Source organism: Lytechinus variegatus, chromosome 7, assembly GCF_018143015.1.
Source record: "Lytechinus variegatus isolate NC3 chromosome 7, Lvar_3.0, whole genome shotgun sequence".
Taxonomy (NCBI): Eukaryota; Metazoa; Echinodermata; class Echinoidea; order Temnopleuroida; family Toxopneustidae; genus Lytechinus; species Lytechinus variegatus.
In genome coordinates this window covers 34,070,750-34,084,491 of record NC_054746.1, presented here as the reverse complement: position 1 = coordinate 34,084,491, position 13,742 = coordinate 34,070,750, and the positions used below count along the sequence as shown (strand labels likewise).

At 35.2% G+C, this 13,742-nt stretch overlaps 2 long non-coding RNA genes across 2 annotated transcripts; one reads left to right on the top strand and one right to left on the bottom strand.

The window, feature by feature from the left end:
• Positions 1-3,863: 3,863 nt before the first annotated feature.
• On the top strand, positions 3,864-5,533 carry LOC121418008. The gene is made up of 3 exons (XR_005970420.1): positions 3,864-4,040; positions 4,731-4,924; positions 5,413-5,533. It is a non-coding gene; the product is annotated as an uncharacterized LOC121418008 (long non-coding RNA).
• Positions 5,534-10,678: 5,145 nt separating this feature from the next.
• On the bottom strand, positions 10,679-13,568 carry LOC121419084. Its single transcript, XR_005970551.1, has 3 exons — positions 13,384-13,568; positions 12,549-12,764; positions 10,679-11,522 (listed from the first exon to the last, which is right to left on the bottom strand). It is a non-coding gene; the product is annotated as an uncharacterized LOC121419084 (long non-coding RNA).
• Between the last annotated feature and the right edge of the window lie 174 nt (positions 13,569-13,742).

The following is a 13,742-nucleotide window of genomic DNA, read 5'->3' as shown; positions in this document are numbered from 1 at the left end:
GAACGATATTAATAATTCCTCAACACATTGTGACACTATTTTATATGCAGATGACACAAACTTAATATTTAGTAACAAAGATTCTGCAAAACTCACAGAGGATATTAACAATAATCTTGCCAATTTATTAGAATGGCTTCAAGCTAACAAACTCTCTCTTAATGTTCAAAAAACAAAATTCATGAATTTTGGCTTTCATCAACAATTGATAAAAAATAATGATATAACTCTTAATTCGAATACTATTGAGAGAGTCAATTGTATTAAATTTCTTGGTGTGATTATTGACCAAAACTTAAATTGGAAAAGTCACATAGACAGTCTTAATCAAATCTTGTCAAGAAATTGTGGTATAATCTATAAATTGTCGCATGTATTACCTTTAAAAACACTTCATGTACTGTATAATACTTTGTTTTTGCCATACTTAAATTATGGTAACATATTATGGGGCAGAGCATCTCCCACAGCTTTGAACCGTACACTGATCCTCCAAAAGAAGGTCATTCGCATCCTCACGCATGCAGATTTCCGTGCTCACACACCCCCTCTATATAAGCAGTTGAATATCCTACGACTTCCAGACATTGTTAAATACCAAACGGCTTTATTCATGTATAAATACCACAAGCAAATTTTACCCCATATTTTTGACAACATGTTCTCCACTGCAGACTCCCTTCATTCTTACTACACAAGACATAACAAACATCTCCGCATCCCATTCATGAAATCAAACGTACTTTCTTCAAATTCGATCACAGTGAATGGTTCAAAGCTGTGGAATAATACGCCATCCTACTTAAAGAACTCACCTTTATTAAATACTTTCAAAAAATATTACAAGTCTTTTCTACAAGCTCACATCGAATAATAGCATATGTACATTACATCAAGGTATTTTTGTTTTTTTGCTGGGTTTGTCTGGTCTAAAGGAATGTCTACTCTTTATTATATACTTGCATATCTCTATCCAATCTCTCCTGCTCATCTTCCCTACTTTGGAGCTCATTTTTTTTTCACTTCTCCTCTTTTCTTTCTTTTCTTATTTCTTTCCACATCTACCCCCTTCTCTTATCTCTTCTCTTGTTTTGTACCCCCTTTCTTCTTCTTTTTTTTCTAAGCTTCCTGCCCCAACTATGTGTTCTCTTCTTTTATTAATAGCTAATTTTTCCTATTCAGGCTATCTTGCCTGCAGGCCTCTAGGCCTTTTTAGGTGTGCCTCACAAGCCTTTATTTTCTGAACACGTCCTTATATTTTAATAATTAGTCAACATGTATTGTATTTTACCACAATGCCTTATGGAACATTTATATATCCTGCGATGAGCTACTTTTCATTGTTATATTTTTTCTCTTTGAACTGTTTATACTGTATGTATGTTGTTTTTAATAAGAGCCTTTTTAATTGGCTTGTGAAATAAAGATGAATTGAATTGAATTGAATAGTAATGCTTTTATGGATCGATTATTTTCAAAACAAATTTATTTATTTCTTAACAAGCAGGTTGGGGGTGGGGGGGGGTGAAACATAACTATGAATAAAAAAAAATCTTCTCTGGTTCATATCTGTTTTGATAGCCCCCCCCCCCCTTCCCAAGACAACGATATGCCGCTCCTGAGTGCACAGACTTTGCAACTTTAAAAAAATTACGATCCTTCGGAATTACGAACCTCATGTTGTTTTCGGACTAACGAACCTTCGGAATTACGAACCTCATTTCGTTTTCGGACTAACGAACCAGTGGCGTAGCTACAGGGGGGCCTTGGGGCACGTGCCCTCCCCCCTGAGATTTGGTGTGCCCCCCCCCCAGAAAAAATTGGCAGAGCAAAAAAAGGGAGAAAGAAGAAAAGAAAAAAGGAAAAGAAGAAAGACAGAAGAAAAGAAAATAAGAGGAGGAAGACCAGTGAATGAAATAATGTGAGGGGAAGACTTGCAAAAAAAATTTTTTCATGTTACTATATAAATTGTTTGCTTGCGCTTCGCGCCAGAATATAATCTTAAATATTATTCAATATTTTCCCTACATGATCTGCAATCTTTTCATTTGCATCATTGTGCCATTTCTAAAATCATTTCATAAGGCACCGTGCGTTATACCCGATAATAATTATGTTCCCATATTTTCTTTATTCTGAACTCACTTCTAAGGAACAAAATGGATTTTCTTTGAACAAATCTCGACTGTTTTATCCTTATTTTTGTATAAATCAACTTTATATTTCTTTTCCCTTTTCTTATCAATAAATTACCATTACTACTCTCTCTTATGCACATTGTTTTAAACAACTGAAGCAAGTTTTTCAAGGCTCTCTCACTCGCCACAGTTATCTTATTTCACATCCCATGAAAGATATTTTTTGAATTATTCTGAAAACGGGTTAGCTTCGCTCGTTCGCATTAAGATATTGACTGTGATTCAGTAAATATCATTGAAATAAAAGAAAAAAAAGATAAAGATAAAATATAAAGATAAGAATAATTGTGTGATATAAGACGTGAAATATTTTTAGATGAAGTCAAATGGCGACAGTAGTCAAATATGACTACTCGCCACTCAAACCAACAGAAGAAGAAAAAGAATCTGTGTTGGAGGAAAAACGGAAAGCAAATTGAAATAAAACAAATACATTTTAAAATTTTGTGACAACTTTGTCACCCTTATTATCATTGTGCCCCTAGGTAAGCACAGACTTTACCCTTTTTGTTCCAGCTGCAACTGAGGACATTAATGAATGCAAACAAAAGTTTGTTTCAGACATCTCCAGCATTAACTTTTTACTAATTTTTTCATCATTTAAAGTAGGTTTACATTTCATATTTGTTTTAAAGATGTTTCTCTACACTTTTGCCTAGCAGGATAATGATTAACAGAACGAAATAGAGCCTAATCCATTTCATGTGAATCACAGCTCAGTAAAAGCAGACATCATCACGATTGTCTCGGTGGGTGGGGAGGAAGGGATGGGCGCATTTGGCATGAAGTTAAGGTAAAATATGTTTTCAAATCAATCTTCTTAGCTCGTCCATGTGCTCTTCACGATGAAAGTCTATTATCGATATTGCGCAAATCATTTTTCACGAACTTTAAAATATAAGCGGTGCACACTCAAGCAGATTTTTTTTCCTTATATCGTAATTCTCTTAAAGAGATCTTTACCAATGTATAAATGTGGGGAAAAAAAACCTTTGATTATTTACCTATTTTATAGGATCATTTATAGGCGTAAACTGTTTTATGCGTACTGTTTATCAACATGAGCTGGACATAGAGATACAGTGGTGCTAAAAAGTAAGTGAACCCCACCAGAAATTGAAATATTTAAAATTGATCAAATTCTGCCATCATTTGGATATTTAATTGTAGAGTAAGGTGATAAAATATTACATTCAATAAAGTTTGTCTTTCTCGGTTCGCTGAACTCTAGTGTTATTGTCTACATTAAATTTTCAGCATAAAATAGTACATTTTCTGGTGGGGTTTACCGTTTATGAACATTTTAGCCCGCATTTTAGCACCCCTCTCTCTCTCTCTCTCTGTGTTTTGATCCTCAGCTCTTCGGAGATAGCGATAAATCGCACCGAGAAGATCTTGAACCTTATTACAATTGCAATAAGTTTTGTGTTTGAGCTTCGAAGATACCGTAAATCGCGTTCCGTTCATGGTTCCGGGACAGCCCGACCACCGGACAGCCCGACCCTGGACAGCCCGACCCGCTGCCCTGGACAACTCGTCCCGGTCGAGTTGTCCAGGGTTGGCTCTGAATCGGACAACTCGACCACTTGAATTCTTCTTCAAAATTTCATTAAATTAAATTTCAAAATTTACTTCAAAAGTATTTTCCCGCATAATCTATGTTTCTTTTATATATTCCCGACAGAAAAATTGACATTTCAGTGCATTTTGAGCTATTTTGAAAGAAAATAAAGCGAGTTTCCTTGCAACGAGAAAAATCCGATACCGCCGGCGAGCTGTGTTCATTCAACTTACAACTTGCAAATTTGAGTTGATTTTTCCGTCACTTTACATATTTTAATGGTGAGTGTGTGCTATTTTGTATTTTCATATTCCATTTTCACATTTCCTTTACTTATTTAAAGTTATTGCATTTCACAAAACTGATACTTAATGCAAACTTTGTGAGATAGTTCACCTGGAAAGGACACCGATACGGTACGGTGCTTCGCCTCGCCGGCCGGCCAGCTGGGCGACCGGCTGTGCTGTGATTGTGACTGAGTGAGGCAGTCAGCTCAACTAGCTAGCTATGCTATGCGAGGTCAACTTACTTATTTCAGTTAATTTTCCGTCTCTTGACATATTGCTCATTTTCCAGTGGCGAGAGTGTGCTATTTTTGTATTTTTACGCTTCTTCCACTTATTGAAAAGGTTTTTTTTTTAAATTTTAATGTCTCTAACTAAAAAAGGGAAATAGATTTGAAAATGTCTTCGTAGCCGGCATATGTACATGTAACTACATGTAGATATGAAGTTTACAATTTTTGTAGGAAAGTGTCATTGTTTATTTTTTTTTCTTAAATAACTATAATTTTTTTATTGTTTTCGAAGTTTTGAAGGGCAGGGGTAAACAACTGACAATATATTGGGTATTTATAATTATCAAAATTGAATAATTTATTGAAAAATGAAATGTACTCTGCCGAAATTGAAAAACTTAACTTTTTATCAAAATCTAAAAACTTGCTTTTTCGTTATCGATTACTGTCGCAGCTTTTTTTAATGCAACTTCCATTGGTAACAGTGGGTCTTCTGGAGGATACAAGCACTTGGGCTGTACCAGGAATGAGGAGAAGAGGTTTCATACTCGACTTGTAAGCGATGGCCTTTCCATTTCTTTCACGAGCAGAAATATTACCGAGTTCCAGTGACTTGGGCATCAGAGCGGCAGTCCCCTGATCGATGAGGTAAATACAGCTTTATAGATACAATAAATCAATTTTTGCGCACTTCATGCAGGCATATCAAAGTGAAATTTAATTTTTTTTGTATTTTCAAATTCTTTAAAAGAAAGAATGGACAATTGAATATAAATGAATTTACTTTTTTTCTTTATACATTGTTTGAATTGAACAAAAAAATTACTTATAGGTTTCGTAGAAGTTGTAACATTTCAAATTAATTTTTGGGTATGGTAATGCGAAATTTATGTGGATCCTTTATGTTATGTAATTATTCCAGAATATAACAGGTATAGTTCTAGTGTGTTTAGCAAATTAACTTAACTTTGATATATTAAACTTGTATTTGCTTCTAAATTGTTCAAGACAAGGTGACGATTGAAAATGGTCTAATTTCTTTTATTATCAAGAGGTGCAGACTGCAGATCTTCAAATATTTGAAATTACAATAATTTTGTCAATAATTCATTTCATACTTCATTTCATCTTTTCAGCTGTTTGACTTAGTTGAGACAACATGGATTGCAAACCGTACTTAGCTTGTTTTTATTTATAAAACAAAATTGTAAGGAAGTGCTGAAAGGACAAGTCCACTCTAACAAAAAATTGATTTGAATAAAAAGAGAGAAATCCAACAAGCATAACACTGAAAATTTCATCAAAGTCGGATGTAAAATTAGAAAGTCTTGACATTTTAAAGTTTCGCTTAATTTCACAAAACAGTTATCTGCAAATCCTGGCTGGTATGCAAATGAGGAGACTATGACGTTATCCACTCACTATTTCTTTTGTATTTTATTGTATGAAATATTCTAATTTTCTCCTCATTGTCAAGTGATACAACGATTAATTCCTCCCTGAACATGTGGAATTATCATTGTTTAATGCTAATATGGTTCAGTCAAATTAGTCCTTATTGTCAAATCAGATCTATTTAAAAAGATGAAATATTTATTATTCAAACAATAAAAAAAGGAGAAATAGTGAGTGATGGGCATCATCGACTTACTTATCGGTACCTATTTGTGCATATCACTGTTTTACGAAAAATAAGCGAAAATTTAAAATGTCATAACTTTATTTTAAATCCGATTTTGATGAGTTTTAGCACTATACTAGTTTGATTTTCTCTATGTATACAAGTTAGCATTTTTCTGGGGTGGACTTAATTAACCTTGAAAGAGCCCTCTACATAAGTTAGGGTTAAGTTAGTTGTCATGGTAATCATGCAATAAATTTTGAAATGTATATTCTTAAACCAAAAGGGGCAATTAATTTTTACATGTTAATGTGTATGGTTACTATTGTAGTTTTAAGATTGTCTATATTGTTACATTCGCACCCAAAGCAGAGAATATTGTTCTCAATCAGAGTTACAAATCAACAAATATAGTATGGGCACACATGAATATGTGAATATGCACAAATAGTATACAAAAATAATAGCAGGCTTTAAGTTTAAGGAAGTATAGCAGGAATTATTTGTCTGAAGTTGGACTGGCAATTGCTTTTTATACTAAGAGGCAAAAGTATGACTGGGCACACATGAATTTGTGAATATATAAATAATAAACAAATATACCAGGAATGGTGCACTATTTGATTTTCTTTATGTATGTTTTTTTTTCAACAGCATAACAAGACCATGTTTTGTTATGCTATAGGGGAAGGCGGGGTAAGTTGAGCATAGGGGCAAGTTGAGCCACCAGCCCCAGGCCAATAATGAATGAGTCAGACACTGTGGTGGTGTCATGTATTGATGACCCATAGCATAACCCCTAACCCCACCACAATGTTTTCAACTTTGAAACAAAAAGTAGTTTTTTAGAGGGAAAAATATGAATTTCAGCCAAAAAAGTAAAAAAAGAGTGTGAAATAAATAAGTGCTTTATAAACACACACGTCTTTAAATATAATAAAGACATGATAACAACATTGTTAGTCCAGGTATACCGGTAGATCTTCATTCTTGTCATAGTCTTTTATATGATGGATGCATAATAAATGTGTGGATACAAAATTATCGCACTTAGTTCGGACTGGGGTAAGTTGAGCCGAACAGCATGTGGCAAGTTGAGCCATGGTAATTCCTATGGTAATGTATCTTAAAAAACAAACAAACCATAAAAATTGATTGAAATGCCGGCTGAAAGGAGCAAATTTACATGACTGCTCTTTTCCTTTTAAAGGATGTTAGTATTTATAGAGAATTAGCAAGTGAAAAGACTAAACAAAAAATTGACATGCTGGTTCCCCCCTCATACACTTTGTACATAGTTTTTGAGGCTCAACATACCCCAGAAGATGGCTCAAACTTACCCCATATATGGGGCAAGTTGAGCCATTTGACATTGTTTTTTTTTAAAGGTCACGATGACTTTCAGTGTGGGGATAGAAAGTTATATATAGGTGGAAAATATTTCAGAAGAATTAAATTTAAAGGCAAGGTACTTATTTCGACAAGATTATTAATCATATCAATTTTAACATGCAAAAAGCAAAAACTATCACAACTTACCCCGCCTTCCCCTACTGTTTGTAAGATATAACAGAAAATTATGTGTTACTTAGTAATTTTAGTTGTGATCAAGTTTATCACATTGTTACATAGAAAATAAAGAGTCTACTAAAAAGTATTGTGAATATTGGGTTCTATTACTCCCATGTATTTTTTTCTGCTGAACATTTCACTGTTAAGTGCTGTGGTGATCAGGTGGACATTTTGGGAGAGATGAAGTTGAAATTGGAGGGATGGAGACGGTGAAGTGAAAAGGATGGTAATGAAAAGTGGGTTGGAGATGAGAAGAAGGATGGAGATGAGAGGGATAGAGATGATGAGAGGAGGCATGGAGATGAAAGGAAGGATGGAGATGAGAGGAAAAGATGATGAGAGGACGGATTGAAATTATGAGGGAAAGGATGGAGGGGATGACGATGAGAGATGAAGCTGAGAGGATGAGAGATGAAGCTGAGAGGAGCAGAGATGAGGAGGCGATGGAGATGAGGGGATGTAGAGGAGGAATGGAACATCATCACCAGTTCACCACCAACATCATCTCTATCATCGCCACCACGATCGTCACAATCATTGCCATCACCACCACCATCATCATCATCACCACCAAATCACTATGCTATTATCATCGCCATCATTATCATCACCATTATCTTAATTATCATCATCATCACCACAATCGTTATCGCTATTTTCATCGCCATCATTATCACCACTTATCATCATCACCATAATCACTATCGCTGTCATCATCATCATCATCTTCATATTATCATTCAACATCATCACCAACATCATCGTCTCTATCATCGCCACCATCAATATCACAATTATTGCCATCACCACCATCATCATCACACCAACATCATTATCATCACCACCAATATCATTCTCATCCATCATCATCATAATCATCGCCATCATTATTATCACCATAATCTTCATCACATCACCATCATCGCCACCATCACCACCATCATCACAACATCATCCATTATTGTCATCGTATCACCAGTATAATCGCCATCATAATCATCATCATCATGATCACCAATATCATCATCACCACCATTGTCACCGTCATCACCAATGTTCATCATTATCATCACCATCGCCACCAACATCCTTTTCATCATCTCAGGAATATTATTGAGAACCTCTTGGAAATGATGCAATCCATTGACTCGATCTCATCAGTGCATGAAGTAGCTGGGTTTATTCAGCTTTGGGTGCACTGGGGGCCTTGAACTTTTGTAGGGGGCACCAAGATAAATATGTTGTGGGGATAATCCTGCAGACCAAAGTTTAAGAAAATCATAATTTCATTCTAAAAAACAGGATTAGGTTATCTCAAAAGGCCTAAAGTTGGACCGTCACTCTCTTCCCCTCTTCTCTCGCTTTTTCTGTTTTTTTTTCTTTTTCCTCTTTCCTTTATCCCCCATTCCACTGTTTCATTCGCTCTGTCTTTCCACTTTTTCTCTTCTTCTTTCCCTCCCTTTTGCTCTTCTTCAGGTGCGTGTTTTTTTTTTTGGGGGGGGGGGATTAAAGCCCCCCTTCCCCCAAAAAAATCGCTCAAGCCCTACCAAGTTTTTTCGACCACAAAGAAAAATAATCGCTATATATGTGGGCCATATTATGTATTAATGTACTATTTCATTCATGTCATCAATTTGCTCTAGAATCAACTAAGTTTTACTATTCAAATTCTTCAAAGATTTTATCCCCGGTCACCACATTCCCTCATAACAATTTTAAGGGTGTCATTGATATTAAAACCTTATCCGCTGCCATGTTCTATCCATGTAGGAGTGCAAAATTGATGTTTGAACTAAGGGGGGGGTTGATACTTGAACTAGGGGGTGCCAAATGATTACCAAGAAATTGACTGATAAGGCCGATGATGATTTATTAAATAATTTATTGAAAAAAATGAATGTTTGATCAAGCATATTGCACATTGATTGAGTTGATTTATTGATAAATTTTTGACAGAAGGATTGATGGGTAAAACTTGATGCCCCAATTTTCGGAACTTATCATTAAAGGTCAAGTCCCAACTCAGAAAATTTTGATTAGAATCAATAGAGAAAAATCAGACAAGCACAATGCTGACACTTCATTAAAATCGGATGTAGAATAAGAAAGTTATGACATTTCAAAGTTTCGCTTATTTTTAACAAAATAGTTATATGAACGAGCCAGTTACATCCAAATGAGAGAGTCGATGATGTCACCCACTCACTACTTCTCTTGTTTTTTATCGTTTGAATTATACAATATTTCAGTTTTTACAAATTTAATGATTAGGACCTCCTTGCCTGAAGCACAAATGTTAAAATAATGGAATTCCACGTGTTCAGGGAGGAATGAAACTTCATTTCACATGAAATGTCGAGAAAATAAAAATATTCATATTTCATATAATAAAATACAAAAGAAATAAGTGAGTGAGTGATGTCATCAGTTGGTACAGGTGGTGGGGGATCATGGTCTTGGGGGCAAGAGCACCCCCCTCAAAAAAAAGAAGATAAAATACCCCCCAAAAAATGAATGAAAGAGAAACGAAAAGAGAAAAGTTTTAGTATGATGTTATAATAAAAAAATGAGTTTGTCTAATAAAAATGTCAAAAATTTTACTCATTCACAATTAAAAAAAAATAACTTTGGCATGATGGGCCACATCTTACCCCTCAAAATCTTTCACTCATTGCGCCAATGATAATGATGAAGTTTGTGGTGATGATGTCATAATGACGATGACGGTAATGATATTGATGATGATGAAGTTGGTGGAGGCAATAATGTTTGTGATGATGATCCCCCCTGCCCTTTATCTTTCTTCTCCCGTTATCAACACGCCTCCTGACATCTCCACCCCCATTATCTCCATTCCCGTCTTCTCCAACCATTTTCGCATCTCCATCCCCATTTCATTTCAATCTCTCTCATCTCCACCCCCTACTCCTGTCAACCCTTCCACATCATCTCCATTCACCTCATCATCTCTACTCGATCCTCTCACCATCTCCACCACTCCTCACCATCTCCATCCTCATCTCTAAACCTTATCTCAATCCCTCCCCGCATCATCTCCATCCATCCTTGCATCATCCCCATCCCTCCTCTCATCTCCACCCACTCATCATCCACACCCCTCTCAACTCCATCACTCCTCATCATGGCCATCCCACCTTTCACCATCTTCACCCCCTCCCATCTTCATCTCTCAGTCATCTCCATCTGATTACCATTTGACACAACATTTGCTCCTGCGACAATTGCCCCAGGCTTAATTTTGTCTAAAGCCCCTTTCACAATTGGTTGCGTGACTACTTACGACCCTTCACCGTTGCAATTCTGTGCAACATATATTGTGACCAAGTGATCGCAAACAATCACACGAGCAATTGTGAAAGCCCCTTAAGATAGAGGTTCAGGGTTGCAATATGGTTTTAAGTTAGGTTTAGACCTTACTGGTTGAAGCTGTTCATAAGATTATGGTGTGGAATTTGCCAGAGCAAATGTCATGGAACCCGTCAACACAGCTCTCAATAAAAGGTAAATATTTAGCGAGAAAAGGGATACAAAATAGTGCAAGAACCAAATATTCAAAATACTTCTTTGGATTTAAGTGGGTTTTATTAAGTAACATTAAGGTAAACTTGATCAGATCTAAAATTACATAGTAACACATATTGAACTTCAGTGTATATAAAACATATTATATCCCACACAAAATAAATACTGGTTCATAATTTCAAATAGGATTACATTACCACAATTATGATAATACTATTATGATAATAAATATGACACAATTCCAACTGGGAACAATATTCTCTGCTTTTGGTGTTTATGTAAAGCTAAAAATAAGGACAATCTTAAAATTACATTAGTGCCAATATAAATTAACATTTATCCAACAATTGCACTTTCATGAATATACAACCTGTTATACATTACTATATTTGGTTTCCATGGCAATTACATGATCCCTAACTTAGCTGGAGGGATTTTCAACCCTTATCTTTTATTTTGTCACACAAAAACTGGCCATACAGAGCTTGCAATTCAGGTGGTCTCAAAGAGCTGGAAAGATAGAAATAAAATAAAGTAATTTCAACTATTTGAAGCTCTGCACCTCTTTTGCTACTGAAACAAATCAAATCATTTCAACCTTCAGTTTAGAAGCAAATACTTTTAAATATATTAAAGTTAAATTAATTGCAACTAATTCAATATCATAAAGGGAAAGTTCACTCTGAAAAAAAGTTGGTCGTAAAAATAGCAGAAAAGTAATATATACCAAAAAAAATATTGGTGAATGTATGAGGAAAAGTTTCAAAACGTTATTTGAATTTTAAGTATTAGATTTGTGGCGTCATAAATGAGCAGCTGCCCCATATGTTTTGTAATATAAAATTCATGAATTCAATTTTTTTCAATGGTTCCTGATGACTTATTTTTGTTTTCTTTTCATGTTTGGGTGTGAAATGTTTTGTCTTTGAATATATACAAAAGGAATAGTAAAACCAGTTTCAATTTTCTTAGAAAATTACAATTTCTTGACTTTTTACCATTTATTATGCAGAAATGCTGCTCGCACATGACATCACAAATCCAATAATTGAAATTCTAATAACTTCAATTCTTTGATGGATTTTCCTCAAACCTTTGTCAATATTTTTTTATTATTTTTTCTGCTGTTTTTACAATTAACTTTTTGTCAGGGTGAACTTTCCCTTCAAGCTCACTTGAACGATACTTGGTATCATCTATATGTGTATGACATAAATGTTCCTCATGAATTAAGCATAACCCCTACATACCCAAAATTAATTTAGAATGTTACAACTTCTACTTAACCTAAACATGTAGTAGTTACATTTTTAAGAAGCAATTTTGAATTTTTATGAATACAATGCATATATATAAAAAAAAGTTATTTTTTTTTTCAATTCAAACAATGTATAAAAGAAATAATAAGTAAATGTTCAATTCAATTGTTCTTTCTTCCATTTAAAGAATTTGAAAATACCAAGAAATAAAAATAGAAATTTGATATGCCTGCATGAAGTGCACAAATTTGATTATTATCTAAGAAGCTGTACTTACCTCATCGATCAAGGGACTGCTGCTCTGATGCCCAAGTCATTGGAACTCGGTATCATTTCTGCTCGTGAAAGAAATGGAAAGGCCATCGCTTGTCGAGTATGAAATCTCTTCTCCTCATCCCGGGTGTAGGTGGTTGGGACCAGCCCAAGTGCTTGTATCCTCCAGAAGACCCGTTGTTTCCAGTGGAATTTGCATTTTAAAAAGCTGTGACAGATACTGACAGGTAAAAAAATAAGAGACATGTTTTTCGATAAGAAAAAGCAAGTTTTAAAATTTAGATTTTTATAAAAACAAGTTTTTCAATTTCGGTACAATACATTTTTTCAATAAACTATTCCATATCGTAAACTTCATAACTTACAAATGTATTTCCTTAATTGGTTTAGATGTTGGTTGGAAGCACCACCCCCCCCCCCCCCCCGCGGCCTGAAGGGCGTCAAGGCTGGTTACTTTAATTGGGAAGCGCATTCTCAGACCACGCAGTCACTGTCCTAATGATAATCAGCTTAGTGATATTAAAACACTTTTTAATAAGTAGAAGTGTAAAAATACAAAAATAGCACACTCTCGCCATTGGAAAATGGGAAATATTAACTAAAAATAAGTAAGTTGACTTCGCTCTAGTTGAGCCGACTGCCTCACTCAGTCACAATCACAGCACAGCCGGTCGCCCAGCTGGCCGGCCGGCGAGGCGAAGCACCGCATCGGTGTCCTTTCCAGGTGAACTATCTCAAAAAGTTTGCATTAATTATCAGTTTTGTAAAATGCAATAACTTTAAATAAGTACAGGAAATGTGAAAATGGAATATGAAAATACAAAATAGCACACACTCACCATCAAAATATGTAAAGTGACGGAAAAATCAACTCAAATTTGCAAGTTGTAAGATTAATGAACACGGCTCGCCGGCGGTATCGGATTATTCTCGTTGCAAGGGAACTCGCTATATTTTCTTTCAAAATAGCTCAAAACGCACTGAAATGTCAATTTTTCTGTCGAGAATGTATTGAAGAAACATGGATTATGCGGGAAAATACTATTGAAGTAAAGTTTGAAATTTTATTTAATGAAATTTTGAAGAAGAATTCAAGTGGTCGAGTTGTCCGATTCAGAGCCAACCCTGGACAACTCGACCGGGACGAGTTGTCCAGGGCAGCGGGTCGGGCTGTCCAGGGTCGGGCTGTCTGGTGGTC